Genomic DNA, 22009 nt, shown 5'->3' with positions numbered 1-22009 from the left:
CCTGCACTGAGGTCCGAGGCGGCTCTGCATCGCTCGCACGCACTGTGGATGACCAAGCATGTGCCCATGATAATCATGGCCTTACAGGGATGAGTGTGTCAGAGCCTAGAAGGGGCATATATATGATGGAGGAGGGAGGAGGAGGAGGGAGGAGGAGGAGATGATAGCATTGTAAAAGTTAACAAGATAGTTAGTTTAAGCAGAAAGTGAGGAGAGGTTAGAGATAAGGGTAGATGTCAGAGGAGAGAGTTCAATTAAGCTGAGGTATCGAGTAGGACAGGGGTGAGGGGAATGAGAGGTGGTGGATGATGAGAGCAGAAGAGGTCATGTACAAATAGACCTTGTTAGTCAGAGAGCAGTCATTCCAGAGGGCACGTGAGAAGTGAAGAGTAAAGTGAGACATGGAATGTGGATTACATTAGATGGGTTAATACGCTTAGCAGGGAGGTGGAGAGAGAGAGGCAAGAGGCAGAGAGTGGTGCAGGGGTTGAGGAAGAGATGTTGCATGTACCTTATCAGAACATTAAAGAACATCAATTCACACTGGTGCAGAGTTGATGATGAATCCAGTTCACCTCCAATTCAATTTTAACAGAAATGTTTCATTCTTCATTACTGAAAAAAAAGAAAAGTAAAAAACATTTCATTACTATTTTCAAAATGGATTGAATTCCCCCAACAATGACTATGTGTTACCAATATATCCCTCTCAGTCCCACTGCAGCATATACTGTACCAGTGTGAAAGTAGGAAGGTACACAGTACCGGTAAAACAATACGTGCCGGTACTATGCACCATATGAATTATAAGGGGATGTAAATCTCCCAGTCTCTCTCCATATCCGCAACAGAGCGGGCTCCGGTCAGTGGCATGGATGCCCATATATGGGTATGCTCATATTTGGGCATCCCATGTCACTGACCGGAGCCGGCTCTGAGTATAGGGATATATGCGGAGACGCACAGGTGCAAGGAAATGGGAGGAGGCACGGTGAGAAACAGGGAGAGACCACAGGAAGATAGAGGGCAACAACTTCCACAAGGTACTTGTATGGGTATAATTGTTTGTATTTTGTGCAGAGGGGGTAATTTCAGATAAAATACAATTCTCCACCCTCTACGAAACAATTCCACTTTGTTCAGTAAGCCAGAAAGTCTCTGTCCCATGTGGACTGAATTTAATGCAAATAAGGTCCTTAATACACAAGTAAAGAATAAAGTTACTTATTCTCTACTGTAAGAAGTGCCACATTGCCCACTATTTGGGTCCTGTGCCCAGATTGTGACCATGCATGGCAGAGGTGAGATTCCCCCAACTCCAATTTGCTACACTCTCCAAGAGAGATAATTGTGATCAGAGGTGGAACTAGGGGAGGGTGTGAGCAGGGTCACTGCCCAGGGAGTAACCTGACTGGGGGCACGGAAATCTCATTTAGTGCATATGTTGCGGCACTGCATTGATTGACCGGTCAATCTGCACTGCTGCCTGTCACAGTGACATCCTGATCGGGCACTGTGATCAGCTATAGCACTGACCCAGGTGAGATAGTTCAGCACTTTACAAGGAGGGAACAGATGTTGTGGGTGACAGATGCTGGAGGTAGGCCAAGACTGTTGGCCAGAGTAACGTGGAGACTTACTGCACTCTGCATGCCCATCCTCTCCCTGACATCAGGGGAAGGAAGTGGCCCTGGGGTGTGTGTAGGTATGCCAGATGTCAGTGTATGCATAAGTAAGTATGCCTGTGTAGTGGGAGGTGTAGGGGCGTTAAGCTGGAGGACTTAAAACAGGCACAAAAGCACATAGATACCTCTGATTATACCGCACCAAATGCTGATAATATCATGCTGTAGCTGCACTTTACAGAAGATGATGCAGATGTCATCATTGGTTGGTGGGTTCATTAAATCAATCCATCATATCATAACCACACTGTGCATATGATGTACTGAATCAGTAACACCAGGAAGACATCTCCATGTTAGGAGTAGAGTTGAAGTTAACAGAATATGTCCAGCACTGTGGTGTGTAGCCCATAAATAATAATTGTGCACATTACCAGAACAACATACTGTCAACTGCAAGATCATTTTGCTGCTTGTAGCGTATGCTCATCCTGTACAGTGTTGTAGTAGATCCGTCTCTTCAGTGTTCACTGCAACAAAAGTAAGACATTGCATTAATATTACAGACGTTTGGGGGCTGAAATCTCACTTCGCTGCGGACAATTTCCCTTTGCATAAGATTCTTGTGATTATGTCAATGATGATCAATAACTGCATCATAACACAGCCGCTCTATACAGAAGATGTACTTGCTCTCATTGGTCATTGAGGTAATATGTCACACAATGTACAGATATAGCAAGGATTATTTCTCCCACTTGTGCATTATGGCATTATGATGGGAAATGTTGTGAGATTCTGCATTATCAGCATCACTGAATCTTTTGGAAATTAAGTGATATTCTATGTTTTAATGCAATATTATGGGTGATCAGCCGGTAAAATAATAATAGCTTGCTGTATCTGTAGCCATGCTCTACCCATGATGTGCTGAACCAATGACTGCAGAGAGATTCAGAGTGGTAAACATGACTGGAACGCATCTCTGAATAATGGGCAGCAAAGCAGTGCAGAATAGGAGGTGAAAGTATTTAAAATGGAAGATCCTTAGCAGCTGTGTGGAGAGTAGACAGTACAGACTGACCAAGTAAATGGTAAAAGGAGTAACTTCAACATTACTTGGCTTTGTTCTCCACATTGAAGCTTTCCTCCTCTTTAAATCACTAATACTGATGCCATGTGTAACCTGTACTGAGAGTTATATAATCTACTGGCCTAGATGAAACCATATGATGCAAACAGGATCCATCCCACTCCAGATTCATAGAATTGAACCACCTCAACCTTTCATAACAATCACATAGAACTGCAGCTGTGCGCTACTGCACATGTTCTTGTTATGAATGGTAGTAGATGTGGTCCTTGGGTCTTTACTTCATACTGTAGCCACCCTCTACTCATGATGTATTGAATCAACGAAAACTTGCATGGTTCAGATCACAGGAAGGGGTAGAGTAGAGATGAAAATATTCAATGTGAAACCCGTAGCAGCCGGATTGTGTGGAGTCAATAAAACGACAAATACTAAATGGTAAATGAGAAATATACACATTGCTTATCTGTCTCTGTGTAGTAATTTTCCTTCTCTTCAACTGTCCTTCAAATTTTCTCTTTTGCAAGAAAAGGAACACATGGCTTCAATATTCACTTCTGTTCTGCAGTCATCCCTCCTGAAATAAAAGTTAAGCATTGCATTGTTATTATGATAATACATACAATAAACCTTGCTCCAAACCATTTGATGCAAAGCAAATCCACCTCCCACCCACAGCTGTGCTCCTTCTAGAGCATGCATGTCAAACTCCAGTCCTCGAGGGTCCCAAACAGGCCAGGTTTTCAGTAGGGATATCCTGAAAACCTGGCCTGTTTGCTGCCCTCGAGGACTGGAGTTTGACATCCTTGTTCTTGAGCTTCTACCACGCAAGTCATCCATGTGAGTGACACTGTACTGCAGTCCTGGTCTGCACACAATCTACTGAATCAATGACATCACACTGTAAAGGCAATCTACAAGATGTATTAGTTGTCCACACTTCCGAAATGTTACTTTTATGTCCAAATCACTTATTCCCATGACCTGATATTTGTATTTGTTATTTATAGGATTGTCACAAAGAGTTGATGAGGTCACCAAATGATAGTATGTAGAGAGAAAGAGAGATCTCAGAACAGAGCCCTGATGTATACCCACAGACAGATCAATAGAAGACGAAGACATGTTAGCAACAGAGATGGAGAATGTGTGACAGGAAAGTTATGATGAAAACCAGGATAGAACTGTGTTACGGATACCAAGAGAGAGTTTAGAATATGAAGGAGGAGAGTGATTGAGAGCATCAAACGCAGCAGATAGATCAAGTAGGATTAGTAGGGAAAAGTGACCTTGGGAATTTGCTTTAAGCACAGTCTGTAGAACGAGCTGTACGAAAGGCAGGTTGTAAAGGATCCAGGAGGGAATGTGATTTAAGAATGTTGACATTCTAGCAATTAGGAGACAAACAGCAGGAGGGATACAGGGCGGTAGTTAGTAAGGCACATAGGGTGTAGGTTGTTTCTGAGAAAAGGGTGACCACTACAGGCTTAAAGTAAGAGGGTAAAGAGCCAGAGAATAGGGAGGAATTGAAGATGTGGGTGAGAGTGGGGACTAAGAGATGCAGTAAGGTGTGAGGGGATACGATCTAGAGGGCATGTGGTAGAGGGAGAAGAGAAGATGATTAGCTTCCAGCTCTGTAAGAGAAGAAAAGGAGTCAAATGCAGAAGGAGAATTAGGTAGAAGGAGAGAAGGGGGAAGGGACAGAAGGAATCTCCTTGTGGGTGGCATCCATCTTGCCTCTGAAGTAGTCAAATGCTTGAGGAGAAGTGAAGGAAGGATGGCAAGTGTGAGGAGAAGGTTAGTGGAGGGAGTCAAATACAGGGAAAAAAAGACAGCGTAAATTAAATTTGAGTGTTGATGAATGTGAAAAAAAAGTAGTGTGGTTTGGCCCCAGAGAGCAGCTTTATACAGGACTGGAGACATTTTTACTGTAGAAAAATCAAATATCAATTGTGTGATTTCCTTCATAGGCATTAAGAACAGCGAGTGGAAGTGTGATGAACATGTTTGGGAATTTAGCCAAGGGTGTGGGCTAGAGGGACAAGTGTGTCAGAGCCTAGAGGGGGCATATAGATAGGAGGATAGCATTGTAAGAGTTAATAAGATTGTTAGTTTAAGCGGAAAGAGAGAGAGAGCAGAGAGGTTAGAGTAGATGTCAGAGGAGAGTTTAATTAAGCAGAGGCAAATCAGTGGGACAGGTAAGATGGGGTGAGGGGAATGACTGATTGTGAATGATGAGAGCAGAAGAGGTCATGTACAACTAGAGCCTTGTTAGTCAGAGAACGGGCATTCCAGATGGCATAGGAGAAGGGAAGAGAAAAGTAAGGAAAGGAATGTGGATTACATTAGATAGGTTAACACTCTTAGCAGGGAGGCAGAGGCAGGGAGGCCCGATGTGTATATGAGCAGGTTCAAGATTATAAGAGATATCCCACACATCAGCAAACATAGAAGGAGACACAGAGATAGGTGTAGAGAGAGACAGAGATAGCTCTATGTAGAGAGAGAGGGACGTAGAGAGAATGAGACAGATAGGCGCAGAGAGAGGGGGAGCAGAGAGAGGAGGCGCCAAAAGAGGGGGCGCAGAGAGAGGGGGCACAGAGAATAGGATATTAAAGAGTGCTTTTCATTGAGCAGTGCAGAAATAGCTGCAATAGAGGTCTGTACAAATGGTGCAGTGTGTAGACACATGCAAAGGTAGGGGAAGGAAAGAGGAGAACATGTGGATAAAAGCAGGAGTGTGGAAGTTAGAGAAATTAGAAAAGTTTAACAGAAAAGTGAGGAAACAGCAAGCAGAGAGAACAAGAGAGAGGTTACATTGGGATGACGTTCTGTGGTAGAGAGAAAATGCTAGGAGAGAGCTTTCAAATATTAGAGGACATGACTTGAGGGAGCAAATGTATAAATCAAAACCTGAGGGGGAGGTATAGCACGAAAGCTTGCACAGCAGATTATAGTCTTAAAGTTGCGTGTACCTCTCAGGGCATTCAAGAAGGTAAATTCTCACAAGTGCAGAGTTCATGATGAAATGCTGAATCCAGTTCCCCTCCAATTTAATTTTAATATAACTTATCCATTCTTCATTACTGCAAAAAGCAAACAAAACAAAACCACATTGCATTACTATTTTCAAAATGGATTGAATGGCATATTCAACAGTGACTGTGTAATGCCAATATTCCCCACTCACTCGTAGTGAAGCACTTATTGTACTAGTGTTGAAAGTAGGCCGGTAGAGTCAGGTACGCAGTACTGATAAAACAATAAGTGCGCGTCGTAAGTACCAGCTCCGCAACAGTGCGGGCATCACATTAGTGACGTGGATGAACATATATGGATAAGCCCATATTAAGGCATCACGTGACCAGAGCCGTCACTGACTGGGTATACGTAAAGACGCAGGGAGATGCAAGGAAAGGGAGGGAGAGAGACAGGGAGAAGATGGGAAACGGAGGGAGGCACGGATGGAGAGAGGGAGTTCTTCCGAGCTTCTGCTGGCCTCTCTCTTTCACTGGTGCATGCCGGGAGCTGGTCCCAACATCCACAAAGTGTGTGTGTATTATTGGTTGTATTTTATGGGGGTAGGAGGGTAGTGTGTATATTGTGTGTGTGGGAGTATTATATTGTGTGTAGAGGTGCAGAGGAGAGTACTAGATTGTGTATCTTGTGTAAGGGTGTTGTGTATATTGTGTTTGGAGCTATAATCTTATTGGAGAGATTAGTATTGAGGAGGTATTATAGTGTGTATTGTGGGGAGTATTAGTGTGTGTATTGTTTGTGTGTGACAGATGCTGGGGTATGCAGCAATCCCTGCACTGAGGTCCGAGGCGGCTCTGCATCGCTCGCACGCACTGTGGATGACCAAGCATGTGCCCATGATAATCATGGCCTTAGAGGGATGAGTGTGTCAGAGCCTAGAAGGGGCATATAAATATATAATGGAGGAGGGAGGAGGGAGGAGGAGGAGATGATAGCATTGTAAAAGTTAACAAGATAGTTAGTTTAAGCAGAAAGTGAGGAGAGGTTAGAGATAAGGGTAGATGTCAGAGGAGAGAGTTCAATTAAGCTGAGGTATCGAGTAGGACAGGGGTGAGGGGAATGAGAAGTGGTGGATGATGAGAGCAGAAGAGGTCATGTACAAATAGACCTTGTTAGTCAGAGAGCAGACATTCCAGAGGGCACGTGAGAAGTGAAGAGTAAAGTGAGACACGGAATGTGGATTACATTAGATGGGTTAATACGCTTAGCAGGGAGGTGGAGAGAGAGAGGCAAGAGGCAGAGAGTGGTGTAGGGGTTGAGGAAGAGATGTTGCATGTACCTTATCAGAACATTAAAGAACATCAATTCACACTGGTGCAGAGTTGATGATGATTCCAGTTCACCTCCAATTCAATTTTAACAGAACTTTTTCATTCTTCATTACTGCAAAAAAAAAAAAGTATAAAACATTGCATTACTATTTTCAAAATGGATTGAATTCCCCCAACAATAACTATGTGTTACCAATATATCCCTCTCAGTCCCACTGCAGCACATACTGTACCAGTGTGAAAGTAGGAAGGTACACAGTACCGGTAAAACAATACGTGCCGGTACTATGCACCATATGAATTATAAGGGGATGTAAATCTCCCAGTCTCTCTCCATATCCGCAACAGAGCGGGCTCCGGTCAGTGGCATGGATGCCCATATATGGGTATGCTCATATTTGGGCATCCCATGTCACTGACCGGAGCCGGCTCTGAGTATAGGGATATATGCGGAGACGCAGAGGTGCAAGGAAATGGGAGGAGGCACGGTGAGAAACAGGGAGAGACCACAGGAAGATAGAGGGCAACAACTTCCACAAGGTACTTGTATGGGTATAATTGTTTGTATTTTGTGCAGAGGGGGTAATTTCAGATAAAATACAATTCTCCACCCTCTACGAAACAATTCCACTTTGTTCAGTAAGCCAGAAAGTCTTGGTCCCATGTGGACTGAATTTAATGCAAATAAGGTCCTTAATACACAAGTAAAGAATATAGTTACTTATTCTCTACTGTAAGAAGTGCCACATTGCCCACTATTTGGGTCCTGTGCCCAGATTGTGACCATGCATGGCAGAGGTGAGATTCCCCCAACTCCAATTTGCTACACTCTCCAAGAGAGATAATTGTGATCAGAGGTGGAACTAGGGGAGTGGGTGAGCAGGGTCGCTGCCCAGGGAGTTACCTGACTGGGGGCACGGAAATCTCATTTAGTGCATATGTTGCGGCACTGCATTGATTGACCGGTCAATCTGCACTGCTGCCTGTCACAGTGACATCATGATCGGGCACTGTGATCAGCTATAGCACTGACCCAGGTGAGATAGTTCAGCACTTTACAAGGAGGGAACAGATGTTGTGGGTGACAGATGCTGGGGGTAGGCCAAGACTGTTGGCCAGAGTAATGTGGAGACTTACTGCACTCTGCATGCCCATCCTCTCCCTGACATCAGGGGAAGGAAGTGGCCCTGGGGTGTGTGTAGGTATGCCAGATGACAGTGTATGCATAAGTAAGTATGCCTGTGGAGTGGGAGGTGTAGGGGCGTTAATCTGGAGGACTTAAACCAGGCACAAAAGCACATAGATACCTCTGATTATACCGCACCAAATGCTGATAATATCATGCTGTAGCTGCACTTTACAGAAGATGATGCAGATGTCATCAGCTGTTGGTGGGTTCATTAAATCAATCCATCATATCATAGCCACATTGTGCATATGATGTACTGAATCAGTAACACCAGGAAGACATCTCCATGTTAGGGGTAGAGTTGAAGTTAACAGAATATGTCCAGCACTGTGGTGTGTAGCCCATAAATAATAATTGTGCACATTACCAGAACAACATACTGTCAACTGCAAGATCATTTTGCTGCTTGTAGTGTATGCTCGTCCTGTGCAGTGTTGTAGTAGATCCATCTCTTCAGTGTTCACTGCAACAAAAGTAAGACATTGCATTAATATTACAGACGTTTGGGGGCTGAAATCTCACTTCGCTGCTGACAATTTCCCTTTGCATAAGATTCTTGTGATTATGTCAATGATGATCAATAACTACATCATAACACAGCCGCTCTATACAGAAGATGTACTTGCTATCAATGGTCATGGAGGTAATACGTCACACAATGTACAGATATAGCAAGGATTATTTCTTCCTCTGGTGCATTATGGCATTATGATGGGAAATGTTGTGAGATTCTGCATTATCAGCATCACTGAATCTTTTGGAAATTAAGTGATATTCTATGTTTTAATGCAATATTATGGATGATCAGCCGGTAAAATAATAATAGCTTGCTGTATCTGTAGCCATGCTCTACCCATGATGTGCTGAACCAATGACTGCAGAGAGATTCAGAGTGGTAAACATGACTGGAACGCATCTCTGAATAATGGGCAGCAAAGCAGTGCAGAATAGGAGGTGAAAGTATTTAAAATGGAAGACCCTTAGCAGCTGTGTGGGGAGTAGACAGTACAGACTGACCAAGTAAATGGTAAAAGGAGTTACTTCAACATTACTTGGCTTTGTTCTCCACATTGAAGCTTTCCTCCTCTTTACATCACTAATACTGATGCCATGTGTAACCTGTACTGAGAGTTATATAATCTACTGGCCTAGATGAAACCATATGATGCAAACAGGATCCATCCCACTCCAGATTCATAGAATTGAACCACCTCAACCTTTCATAACAATCACATAGAACTGCAGCTGTGCGCTACTGCACATGTTCTTGTTATGAATGGTAGTAGATGTGGTCCTTGGGTCTTTACTTCATACTGTAGCCACCCTCTACTCATGATGTATTGAATCAACGAAAACTTGCATGGTTCAGATCACAGGAAGGGGTAGAGTAGAGATGAAAATATTCAATGTGAAACCCGTAGCAGCCGGATTGTGTGGAGTCAATAAAACGACAAATACTAAATGGTAAATGAGAAATATACACATTGCTTATCTGTCTCTGTGTAGTAATTTTCCTTCTCTTCAACTGTCCTTCAAATTTTCTCTTTTGCAAGAAAAGGAACACATGGCTTCAATATTCACTTCTGTTCTGCAGTCATCCCTCCTGAAATAAAAGTTAAGCATTGCATTGTTATTATGATAATACATACAATAAACCTTGCTCCAAACCATTTGATGCAAAGCAAATCCACCTCCCACCCACAGCTGTGCTCCTTCTAGAGCATGCATGTCAAACTCCAGTCCTCGAGGGTCCCAAACAGGCCAGGTTTTCAGTAGGGATATCCTGAAAACCTGGCCTGTTTGCTGCCCTCGAGGACTGGAGTTTGACATCCTTGTTCTTGAGCTTCTACCACGCAAGTCATCCATGTGAGTGACACTGTACTGCAGTCCTGGTCTGCACACAATCTACTGAATCAATGACATCACACTGTAAAGGCAATCTACAAGATGTATTAGTTGTCCACACTTCCGAAATGTTACTTTTATGTCCAAATCACTTATTCCCATGACCTGATATTTGTATTTGTTATTTATAGGATTGTCACAAAGAGTTGATGAGGTCACCAAATGATAGTATGTAGAGAGAAAGAGAGATCTCAGAACAGAGCCCTGATGTATACCCACAGACAGATCAATAGAAGACGAAGACATGTTAGCAACAGAGATGGAGAATGTGTGACAGGAAAGTTATGATGAAAACCAGGATAGAACTGTGTTACGGATACCAAGAGAGAGTTTAGAATATGAAGGAGGAGAGTGATTGAGAGCATCAAACGCAGCAGATAGATCAAGTAGGATTAGTAGGGAAAAGTGACCTTGGGAATTTGCTTTAAGCACAGTCTGTAGAACGAGCTGTACGAAAGGCAGGTTGTAAAGGATCCAGGAGGGAATGTGATTTAAGAATGTTGACATTCTAGCAATTAGGAGACAAACAGCAGGAGGGATACAGGGCGGTAGTTAGTAAGGCACATAGGGTGTAGGTTGTTTCTGAGAAAAGGGTGACCACTACAGGCTTAAAGTAAGAGGGTAAAGAGCCAGAGAATAGGGAGGAATTGAAGATGTGGGTGAGAGTGGGGACTAAGAGATGCAGTAAGGTGTGAGGGGATACGATCTAGAGGGCATGTGGTAGAGGGAGAAGAGAAGATGATTAGCTTCCAGCTCTGTAAGAGAAGAAAAGGAGTCAAATGCAGAAGGAGAATTAGGTAGAAGGAGAGAAGGGGGAAGGGACAGAAGGAATCTCCTTGTGGGTGGCATCCACCTTGCCTCTGAAGTAGTCAAATGCTTGAGGAGAAGTGAAGGAAGGATGGCAAGTGTGAGGAGAAGGTTAGTGGAGGGAGTCAAATACAGGGGAAAAAAAGACAGCGTAAATTAAATTTGAGTGTTGATGAATGTGAAAAAAAAGTAGTGTGGTTTGGCCCCAGAGAGCAGCTTTATACAGGACTGGAGACATTTTTACTGTAGAAAAATCAAATATCAATTGTGTGATTTCCTTCATAGGCATTAAGAACAGCGAGTGGAAGTGTGATGAACATGTTTGGGAATTTAGCCAAGGGTGTGGGCTAGAGGGACAAGTGTGTCAGAGCCTAGAGGGGGCATATAGATAGGAGGATAGCATTGTAAGAGTTAATAAGATTGTTAGTTTAAGCGGAAAGAGAGAGAGAGCAGAGAGGTTAGAGTAGATGTCAGAGGAGAGTTTAATTAAGCAGAGGCAAATCAGTGGGACAGGTAAGATGGGGTGAGGGGAATGACTGATTGTGAATGATGAGAGCAGAAGAGGTCATGTACAACTAGAGCCTTGTTAGTCAGAGAACGGACATTCCAGATGGCATAGGAGAAGGGAAGAGAAAAGTAAGGAAAGGAATGTGGATTACATTAGATAGGTTAACACTCTTAGCAGGGAGGCAGAGGCAGGGAGGCCCGATGTGTATATGAGCAGGTTCAAGATTATAAGAGATATCCCACACATCAGCAAACATAGGAGACAGAGATAGGTGTAGAGAGAGACAGAGATAGCTCTATGTAGAGAGAGAGGGACGTAGAGAGAATGAGACAGATAGGCGCAGAGAGAGGGGGCGCAGAGAGAGGAGGCGCCAAAAGAGGGGGCGCAGAGAGAGGGGGCACAGAGAATAGGATATTAAAGAGTGCTTTTCATTGAGCAGTGCAGAAATAGCTGCAATAGAGGTCTGTACAAATGGTGCAGTGTGTAGACACATGCAAAGGTAGGGGAAGGAAAGAGGAGAACATGTGGATAAAAGCAGGAGTGTGGAAGTTAGAGAAATTAGAAAAGTTTAACAGAGGAGTGAGGAAACAGCAAGCAGAAAGAACAAGAGAGAGGTTACATTGGGATGACGTTCTGTGGTAAAGAGAAAATGCTAGGAGAGAGCTTTCAAATATTAGAGGACATGAATTGAGGGAGCAAATGTATAAATCAAAACCTGAGGGGGAGGTATAGCACGAAAGCTTGCACAGCAGATTATAGTCTTAATGTTGCGTGTACCTGTCAGGGTATTCAAGAAGTTAAATTCTCACAAGTGCAGAGTTCATGATGAAATGCTGAATCTAGTCCCCCTCCAATTTAATTTTAATATAACTTTTCCATTCTTCATTACTGCAAAAAGCAAACAAAACAAAACCACATTGCATTACTATTTTCAAAATGGATTGAATGGCATATTCAACAGTGACTGTGTGATGCCAATATTCCCCACTCACTCGTAGTGAAGCACATATTGTACTAGTGTTGAAAGTAGGCCGGTAGAGTCAGGTACGCAGTACTGATAAAACAATAAGTGCCCGTCGTAAGTACCAGCTCCGCAACAGTGCGGGCATCACATTAGTGACGTGGATGAACATATATGGATAAGCCCATATTAAGGCATCACGTGACCAGAGCCGTCACTGACTGGGTATACGTAAAGACGCAGGGAGATGCAAGGAAAGGGAGGGAGAGAGACAGGGAGAAGATGTGAAACGGAGGAAGGCACGGATGGAGGGAGTTCTTCCGAGCTTCTGCGGGCCTCTCTCTTTCACTGGTGCATGCCGGGAGCTGGTCCCAACATCCACAAAGTGTGTGTGTATTATTGGTTGTATTTTATGGGGGTAGGAGGGTAGTGTGTATATTGTGTGTGTGGGAGTATTATATTGTGTGTAGAGGTGCAGAGGAGAGTACTAGATTGTGTATCTTGTGTAAGGGTGTTGTGTATATTGTGTTTGGAGCTATAATATTATTGGGGAGATTAGTATTGAGGAGGTATTATAGTGTGTATTGTGGGGAGTATTAGTGTGTGTATTGTTTGTGGGTGACAGATGCTGGGGGTATGCAGCAATCCCTGCACTGAGGTCCGAGGCGGCTCTGCATCGCTCGCACGCACTGTGGACGACCAAGCATGTGCCCATGATAATCATGGCCTTAGAGGGATGAGTGTGTCAGAGCCTAGAAGGGGTATATATATAATGGAGGAGGGAGGAGGAAGGAGGAGGAGGGAGGAGGAGATGATAGCTTTGTAAAAGTTAACAAGATAGTTAGTTTAAGCAGAAAGTGAGGAGAGGTTAGAGATAAGGGTAGATGTCAGAGGAGAGAGTTCAATTAAGCTGAGGTATCGAGTAGGACAGGGGTGAGGGGAATGAGAGGTGGTGGATGAGAGCAGAAGAGGTCATGTACAAATAGACCTTGTTAGTCAGAGAGCAGTCATTCCAGAGGGCACGTGAGAAGTGAAGAGTAAAGTGAGACATGGAATGTGGATTACATTAGATGGGTTAATACGCTTAGCAGGGAGGTGGAGAGAGAGAGGCAAGAGGCAGAGAGTGGTGCAGGGGTTGAGGAAGAGATGTTGCATGTACCTTATCAGAACATTAAAGAACATCAATTCACACTGGTGCAGAGTTGATGATGAATCCAGTTCACCTCCAATTCAATTTTAACAGTAATGTTTCATTCTTCATTACTGAAAAAAAAGAAAAGTAAAAAACATTTCATTACTATTTTCAAAATGGATTGAATTCCCCCAACAATGACTATGTGTTACCAATATATCCCTCTCAGTCCCACTGCAGCATATACTGTACCAGTGTGAAAGTAGGAAGGTACACAGTACCGGTAAAACAATACGTGCCGGTACTATGCACCATATGAATTATAAGGGGATGTAAATCTCCCAGTCTCTCTCCATATCCGCAACAGAGCGGGCTCCGGTCAGTGGCATGGATGCCCATATATGGGTATGCTCATATTTGGGCATCCCATGTCACTGACCGGAGCCGGCTCTGAGTATAGGGATATATGCGGAGACGCAGAGGTGCAAGGAAATGGGAGGAGGCACGGTGAGAAACAGGGAGAGACCACAGGAAGATAGAGGGCAACAACTTCCACAAGGTACTTGTATGGGTATAATTGTTTGTATTTTGTGCAGAGGGGGTAATTTCAGATAAAATACAATTCTCCACCCTCTACGAAACAATTCCACTTTGTTCAGTAAGCCAGAAAGTCTTGGTCCCATGTGGACTGAATTTAATGCAAATAAGGTCCTTAATACACAAGTAAAGAATAAAGTTACTTATTCTCTACTGTAAGAAGTGCCACATTGCCCACTATTTGGGTCCTGTGCCCAGATTGTGACCATGCATGGCAGAGGTGAGATTCCCCCAACTCCAATTTGCTACACTCTCCAAGAGAGATAATTGTGATCAGAGGTGGAACTAGGGGAGGGTGTGAGCAGGGTCACTGCCCAGGGAGTAACCTGACTGGGGGCACGGAAATCTCATTTAGTGCATATGTTGCGGCACTGCATTGATTGACCGGTCAATCTGCACTGCTGCCTGTCACAGTGACATCCTGATCGGGCACTGTGATCAGCTATAGCACTGACCCAGGTGAGATAGTTCAGCACTTTACAAGGAGGGAACAGATGTTGTGGGTGACAGATGCTGGAGGTAGGCCAAGACTGTTGGCCAGAGTAACGTGGAGACTTACTGCACTCTGCATGCCCATCCTCTCCCTGACATCAGGGGAAGGAAGTGGCCCTGGGGTGTGTGTAGGTATGCCAGATGTCAGTGTATGCATAAGTAAGTATGCCTGTGTAGTGGGAGGTGTAGGGGCGTTAAGCTGGAGGACTTAAAACAGGCACAAAAGCACATAGATACCTCTGATTATACCGCACCAAATGCTGATAATATCATGCTGTAGCTGCACTTTACAGAAGATGATGCAGATGTCATCATTGGTTGGTGGGTTCATTAAATCAATCCATCATATCATAACCACACTGTGCATATGATGTACTGAATCAGTAACACCAGGAAGACATCTCCATGTTAGGAGTAGAGTTGAAGTTAACAGAATATGTCCAGCACTGTGGTGTGTAGCCCATAAATAATAATTGTGCACATTACCAGAACAACATACTGTCAACTGCAAGATCATTTTGCTGCTTGTAGCGTATGCTCATCCTGTACAGTGTTGTAGTAGATCCGTCTCTTCAGTGTTCACTGCAACAAAAGTAAGACATTGCATTAATATTACAGACGTTTGGGGGCTGAAATCTCACTTCGCTGCGGACAATTTCCCTTTGCATAAGATTCTTGTGATTATGTCAATGATGATCAATAACTGCATCATAACACAGCCGCTCTATACAGAAGATGTACTTGCTCTCAATGGTCATGGAGGTAATACGTCACACAATGTACAGATATAGCAAGGATTATTTCTCCCACTGGTGCATTATGGCATTATGATGGGAAATGTTGTGAGATTCTGCATTATCAGCATCACTGAATCTTTTGGAAATTAAGTGATATTCTATGTTTTAATGCAATATTATGGATGATCAGCCGGTAAAATAATAATAGCTTGCTGTATCTGTAGCCATGCTCTACCCATGATGTGCTGAACCAATGACTGCAGAGAGATTCAGAGTGGTAAACATGACTGGAACGCATCTCTGAATAATGGGCAGCAAAGCAGTGCAGAATAGGAGGTGAAAGTATTTAAAATGGAAGATCCTTAGCAGCTGTGTGGGGAGTAGACAGTACAGACTGACCAAGTAAATGGTAAAAGGAGTAACTTCAACATTACTTGGCTTTGTTCTCCACATTGAAGCTTTCCTCCTCTTTAAATCACTAATACTGATGCCATGTGTAACCTGTACTGAAAGTTATATAATCTACTGGCCTAGATGAAACCATATGATGCAAACAGGATCCATCCCACTCCAGATTCATAGAATTGAACCACCTCAACCTTTCATAACAATCACATAGAACTGCAGCTGTGCGCTACTGCACATGTTCTTGTTATGAATGGTAGTAGATGTGGTCCTTGGGTCTTTACTTCATACTGTAGCCACCCTCTACTCATGATGTATTGAATCAACGAAAACTTGCATGGTTCAGATCACAGGAAGGGGTAGAGTAGAGATGAAAATATTCAATGTGAAACCCGTAGCAGCCGGATTGTGTGGAGTCAATAAAACGACAAATACTAAATGGTAAATGAGAAATATACACATTGCTTATCTGTCTCTGTGTAGTAATTTTCCTTCTCTTCAACTGTCCTTCAAATTTTCTCTTTTGCAAGAAAAGGAACACATGGCTTCAATATTCACTTCTGTTCTGCAGTCATCCCTCCTAAAATAAAAGTTAAGCATTGCATTGTTATTATGATAATACATACAATAAACCTTGCTCCAAACCATTTGATGCAAAGCAAATCCACCTCCCACCCACAGCTGTGCTCCTTCTAGAGCATGCATATCAAACTCCAGTCCTCGAGGGTCCCAAACAGGCCAGGTTTTCAGTAGGGATATCCTGAAAACCTGGCCTGTTTGCTGCCCTCGAGGACTGGAGTTTGACATCCTTGTTCTTGAGCTTCTACCACGCAAGTCATCCATGTGAGTGACACTGTACTGCAGTCCTGGTCTGCACACAATCTACTGAATCAATGACATCACACTGTAAAGGCAATCTACAAGATGTATTAGTTGTCCACACTTCCGAAATGTTACTTTTATGTCCAAATCACTTATTCCCATGACCTGATATTTGTATTTGTTATTTATAGGATTGTCACAAAGAGTTGATGAGGTCACCAAATGATAGTATGTAGAGAGAAAGAGAGATCTCAGAACAGAGCCCTGATGTATACCCACAGACAGATCAATAGAAGACGAAGACATGTTAGCAACAGAGATGGAGAATGTGTGACAGGAAAGTTATGATGAAAACCAGGATAGAACTGTGTTACGGATACCAAGAGAGAGTTTAGAATATGAAGGAGGAGAGTGATTGAGAGCATCAAACGCAGCAGATAGATCAAGTAGGATTAGTAGGGAAAAGTGACCTTGGGAATTTGCTTTAAGCACAGTCTGTAGAACGAGCTGTACGAAAGGCAGGTTGTAAAGGATCCAGGAGGGCATGTGATTTAAGAATGTTGACATTCTAGCAATTAGGAGACAAACAGCAGGAGGGATACAGGGCGGTAGTTAGTAAGGCACATAGGGTGTAGGTTGTTTCTGAGAAAAGGGTGACCACTACAGGCTTAAAGTAAGAGGGTAAAGAGCCAGAGAATAGGGAGGAATTGAAGATGTGGGTGAGAGTGGGGACTAAGAGATGCAGTAAGGTGTGAGGGGATACGATCTAGAGGGCATGTGGTAGAGGGAGAAGAGAAGATGATTAGCTTCCAGCTCTGTAAGAGAAGAAAAGGAGTCAAATGCAGAAGGAGAATTAGGTAGAAGGAGAGAAGGGGGAAGGGACAGAAGGAATCTCCTTGTGGGTGGCATCCACCTTGCCTCTGAAGTAGTCAAATGCTTGAGGAGAAGTGAAGGAAGGATGGCAAGTGTGAGGAGAAGGTTAGTGGAGGGAGTCAAATACAGGGAAAAAAAGACAGCGTAAATTAAATTTGAGTGTTGATGAATGTGAAAAAAAAGTAGTGTGGTTTGGCCCCAGAGAGCAGCTTTATACAGGACTGGAGACATTTTTACTGTAGAAAAATCAAATATCAATTGTGTGATTTCCTTCATAGGCATTAAGAACAGCGAGTGGAAGTGTGATGAACATGTTTGGGAATTTAGCCAAGGGTGTGGGCTAGAGGGACAAGTGTGTCAGAGCCTAGAGGGGGCATATAGATAGGAGGATAGCATTGTAAGAGTTAATAAGATTGTTAGTTTAAGCGGAAAGAGAGAGAGAGCAGAGAGGTTAGAGTAGATGTCAGAGGAGAGTTTAATTAAGCAGAGGCAAATCAGTGGGACAGGTAAGATGGGGTGAGGGGAATGACTGATTGTGAATGATGAGAGCAGAAGAGGTCATGTACAACTAGAGCCTTGTTAGTCAGAGAACGGACATTCCAGATGGCATAGGAGAAGGGAAGAGAAAAGTAAGGAAAGGAATGTGGATTACATTAGATAGGTTAACACTCTTAGCAGGGAGGCAGAGGCAGGGAGGCCCGATGTGTATATGAGCAGGTTCAAGATTATAAGAGATATCCCACACATCAGCAAACATAGAAGGAGACACAGAGATAGGTGTAGAGAGAGACAGAGATAGCTCTATGTAGAGAGAGAGGGACGTAGAGAGAATGAGACAGATAGGCGCAGAGAGAGGGGGCGCAGAGAGAGGAGGCACCAAAAGAGGGGGCGCAGAGAGAGGGGGCACAGAGAATAGGATATTAAAGAGTGCTTTTCATTGAGCAGTGCAGAAATAGCTGCAATAGAGGTCTGTACAAATGGTGCAGTGTGTAGACACATGCAAAGGTAGGGGAAGGAAAGAGGAGAACATGTGGATAAAAGCAGGAGTGTGGAAGTTAGAGAAATTAGAAAAGTTTAACAGAGGAGTGAGGAAACAGCAAGCAGAAAGAACAAGAGAGAGGTTACATTGGGATGACGTTCTGTGGTAAAGAGAAAATGCTAGGAGAGAGCTTTCAAATATTAGAGGACATGAATTGAGGGAGCAAATGTATAAATCAAAACCTGAGGGGGAGGTATAGCACGAAAGCTTGCACAGCAGATTATAGTCTTAATGTTGCGTGTACCTGTCAGGGTATTCAAAAAGTTAAATTCTCACAAGTGCAGAGTTCATGATGAAATGCTGAATCTAGTCCCCCTCCAATTTAATTTTAATATAACTTTTCCATTCTTCATTACTGCAAAAAGCAAACAAAACAAAACCACATTGCATTACTATTTTCAAAATGGATTGAATGGCATATTCAACAGTGACTGTGTGATGCCAATATTCCCCACTCACTCGTAGTGAAGCACATATTGTACTAGTGTTGAAAGTAGGCCGGTAGAGTCAGGTACGCAGTACTGATAAAACAATAAGTGCCCGTCGTAAGTACCAGCTCCGCAACAGTGCGGGCATCACATTAGTGACGTGGATGAACATATATGGATAAGCCCATATTAAGGCATCACGTGACCAGAGCCGTCACTGACTGGGTATACGTAAAGACGCAGGGAGATGCAAGGAAAGGGAGGGAGAGAGACAGGGAGAAGATGTGAAACGGAGGAAGGCACGGATGGAGGGAGTTCTTCCGAGCTTCTGCGGGCCTCTCTCTTTCACTGGTGCATGCCGGGAGCTGGTCCCAACATCCACAAAGTGTGTGTGTATTATTGGTTGTATTTTATGGGGGTAGGAGGGTAGTGTGTATATTGTGTGTGTGGGAGTATTATATTGTGTGTAGAGGTGCAGAGGAGAGTACTAGATTGTGTATCTTGTGTAAGGGTGTTGTGTATATTGTGTTTGGAGCTATAATATTATTGGGGAGATTAGTATTGAGGAGGTATTATAGTGTGTATTGTGGGGAGTATTAGTGTGTGTATTGTTTGTGGGTGACAGATGCTGGGGGTATGCAGCAATCCCTGCACTGAGGTCCGAGGCGGCTCTGCATCGCTCGCACGCACTGTGGACGACCAAGCATGTGCCCATGATAATCATGGCCTTAGAGGGATGAGTGTGTCAGAGCCTAGAAGGGGTATATATATAATGGAGGAGGGAGGAGGAAGGAGGAGGAGGGAGGAGGAGATGATAGCATTGTAAAAGTTAACAAGATAGTTAGTTTAAGCAGAAAGTGAGGAGAGGTTAGAGATAAGGGTAGATGTCAGAGGAGAGAGTTCAATTAAGCTGAGGTATCGAGTAGGACAGGGGTGAGGGGAATGAGAGGTGGTGGATGATGAGAGCAGAAGAGGTCATGTACAAATAGACCTTGTTAGTCAGAGAGCAGTCATTCCAGAGGGCACGTGAGAAGTGAAGAGTAAAGTGAGACATGGAATGTGGATTACATTAGATGGGTTAATACGCTTAGCAGGGAGGTGGAGAGAGAGAGGCAAGAGGCAGAGAGTGGTGCAGGGGTTGAGGAAGAGATGTTGCATGTACCTTATCAGAACATTAAAGAACATCAATTCACACTGGTGCAGAGTTGATGATGAATCCAGTTCACCTCCAATTCAATTTTAACAGAAATGTTTCATTCTTCATTACTGAAAAAAAAGAAAAGTAAAAAACATTTCATTACTATTTTCAAAATGGATTGAATTCCCCCAACAATGACTATGTGTTACCAATATATCCCTCTCAGTCCCACTGCAGCATATACTGTACCAGTGTGAAAGTAGGAAGGTACACAGTACCGGTAAAACAATACGTGCCGGTACTATGCACCATATGAATTATAAGGGGATGTAAATCTCCCAGTCTCTCTCCATATCCGCAACAGAGCGGGCTCCGGTCAGTGGCATGGATGCCCATATATGGGTATGCTCATATTTGGGCATCCCATGTCACTGACCGGAGCCGGCTCTGAGTATAGGGATATATGCGGAGACGCAGAGGTGCAAGGAAATGGGAGGAGGCACGGTGAGAAACAGGGAGAGACCACAGGAAGATAGAGGGCAACAACTTCCACAAGGTACTTGTATGGGTATAATTGTTTGTATTTTGTGCAGAGGGGGTAATTTCAGATAAAATACAATTCTCCACCCTCTACGAAACAATTCCACTTTGTTCAGTAAGCCAGAAAGTCTTGGTCCCATGTGGACTGAATTTAATGCAAATAAGGTCCTTAATACACAAGTAAAGAATAAAGTTACTTATTCTCTACTGTAAGAAGTGCCACATTGCCCACTATTTGGGTCCTGTGCCCAGATTGTGACCATGCATGGCAGAGGTGAGATTCCCCCAACTCCAATTTGCTACACTCTCCAAGAGAGATAATTGTGATCAGAGGTGGAACTAGGGGAGGGTGTGAGCAGGGTCACTGCCCAGGGAGTAACCTGACTGGGGGCACGGAAATCTCATTTAGTGCATATGTTGCGGCACTGCATTGATTGACCGGTCAATCTGCACTGCTGCCTGTCACAGTGACATCCTGATCGGGCACTGTGATCAGCTATAGCACTGACCCAGGTGAGATAGTTCAGCACTTTACAAGGAGGGAACAGATGTTGTGGGTGACAGATGCTGGAGGTAGGCCAAGACTGTTGGCCAGAGTAACGTGGAGACTTACTGCACTCTGCATGCCCATCCTCTCCCTGACATCAGGGGAAGGAAGTGGCCCTGGGGTGTGTGTAGGTATGCCAGATGTCAGTGTATGCATAAGTAAGTATGCCTGTGTAGTGGGAGGTGTAGGGGCGTTAAGCTGGAGGACTTAAAACAGGCACAAAAGCACATAGATACCTCTGATTATACCGCACCAAATGCTGATAATATCATGCTGTAGCTGCACTTTACAGAAGATGATGCAGATGTCATCATTGGTTGGTGGGTTCATTAAATCAATCCATCATATCATAACCACACTGTGCATATGATGTACTGAATCAGTAACACCAGGAAGACATCTCCATGTTAGGAGTAGAGTTGAAGTTAACAGAATATGTCCAGCACTGTGGTGTGTAGCCCATAAATAATAATTGTGCACATTACCAGAACAACATACTGTCAACTGCAAGATCATTTTGCTGCTTGTAGCGTATGCTCATCCTGTACAGTGTTGTAGTAGATCCGTCTCTTCAGTGTTCACTGCAACAAAAGTAAGACATTGCATTAATATTACAGACGTTTGGGGGCTGAAATCTCACTTCGCTGCGGACAATTTCCCTTTGCATAAGATTCTTGTGATTATGTCAATGATGATCAATAACTGCATCATAACACAGCCGCTCTATACAGAAGATGTACTTGCTCTCATTGGTCATGGAGGTAATACGTCACACAATGTACAGATATAGCAAGGATTATTTCTCCCACTTGTGCATTATGGCATTATGATGGGAAATGTTGTGAGATTCTGCATTATCAG

At 43.6% G+C, this 22009-nt stretch overlaps 1 long non-coding RNA gene across 12 annotated transcripts in view; it reads right to left on the bottom strand.

Moving 5' to 3' along the window:
• LOC142476212 (uncharacterized) overlaps positions 1-22009 on the bottom strand; it is a 55553-nt gene that overhangs the window by 17984 nt on the left and 15560 nt on the right. For 6 of the 12 annotated variants that reach the window (XR_012791440.1, XR_012791431.1, XR_012791441.1 and 3 more), the window contains 14 exons: positions 21634-21729; positions 20086-20189; positions 18740-18850; positions 16222-16341; positions 15106-15201; positions 13558-13661; positions 12215-12325; positions 9701-9820; positions 8585-8680; positions 7037-7140; positions 5694-5804; positions 3176-3295; positions 2060-2155; positions 512-615 (listed from right to left, as the gene is read on the bottom strand). This is a non-coding gene — a long non-coding RNA (uncharacterized LOC142476212). Of the gene's footprint in view, positions 1-511; positions 616-2059; positions 2156-3175; positions 3296-5693; positions 5805-5908; positions 5971-7036; positions 7141-8584; positions 8681-9700; positions 9821-12214; positions 12326-13557; positions 13662-15105; positions 15202-16221; positions 16342-18739; positions 18851-20085; positions 20190-21633; positions 21730-22009 lie in introns of all 12 variants that reach the window. The other 6 variants (XR_012791432.1, XR_012791439.1, XR_012791433.1 and 3 more) reach the window with 6 other exon arrangements.

The sequence above is a fragment of the Ascaphus truei genome, unplaced genomic scaffold (genome assembly GCF_040206685.1).
Source record: "Ascaphus truei isolate aAscTru1 unplaced genomic scaffold, aAscTru1.hap1 HAP1_SCAFFOLD_1499, whole genome shotgun sequence".
Taxonomy (NCBI): Eukaryota; Metazoa; Chordata; class Amphibia; order Anura; family Ascaphidae; genus Ascaphus; species Ascaphus truei.
This window is presented reverse-complemented; position numbering and strand designations above follow the sequence as displayed.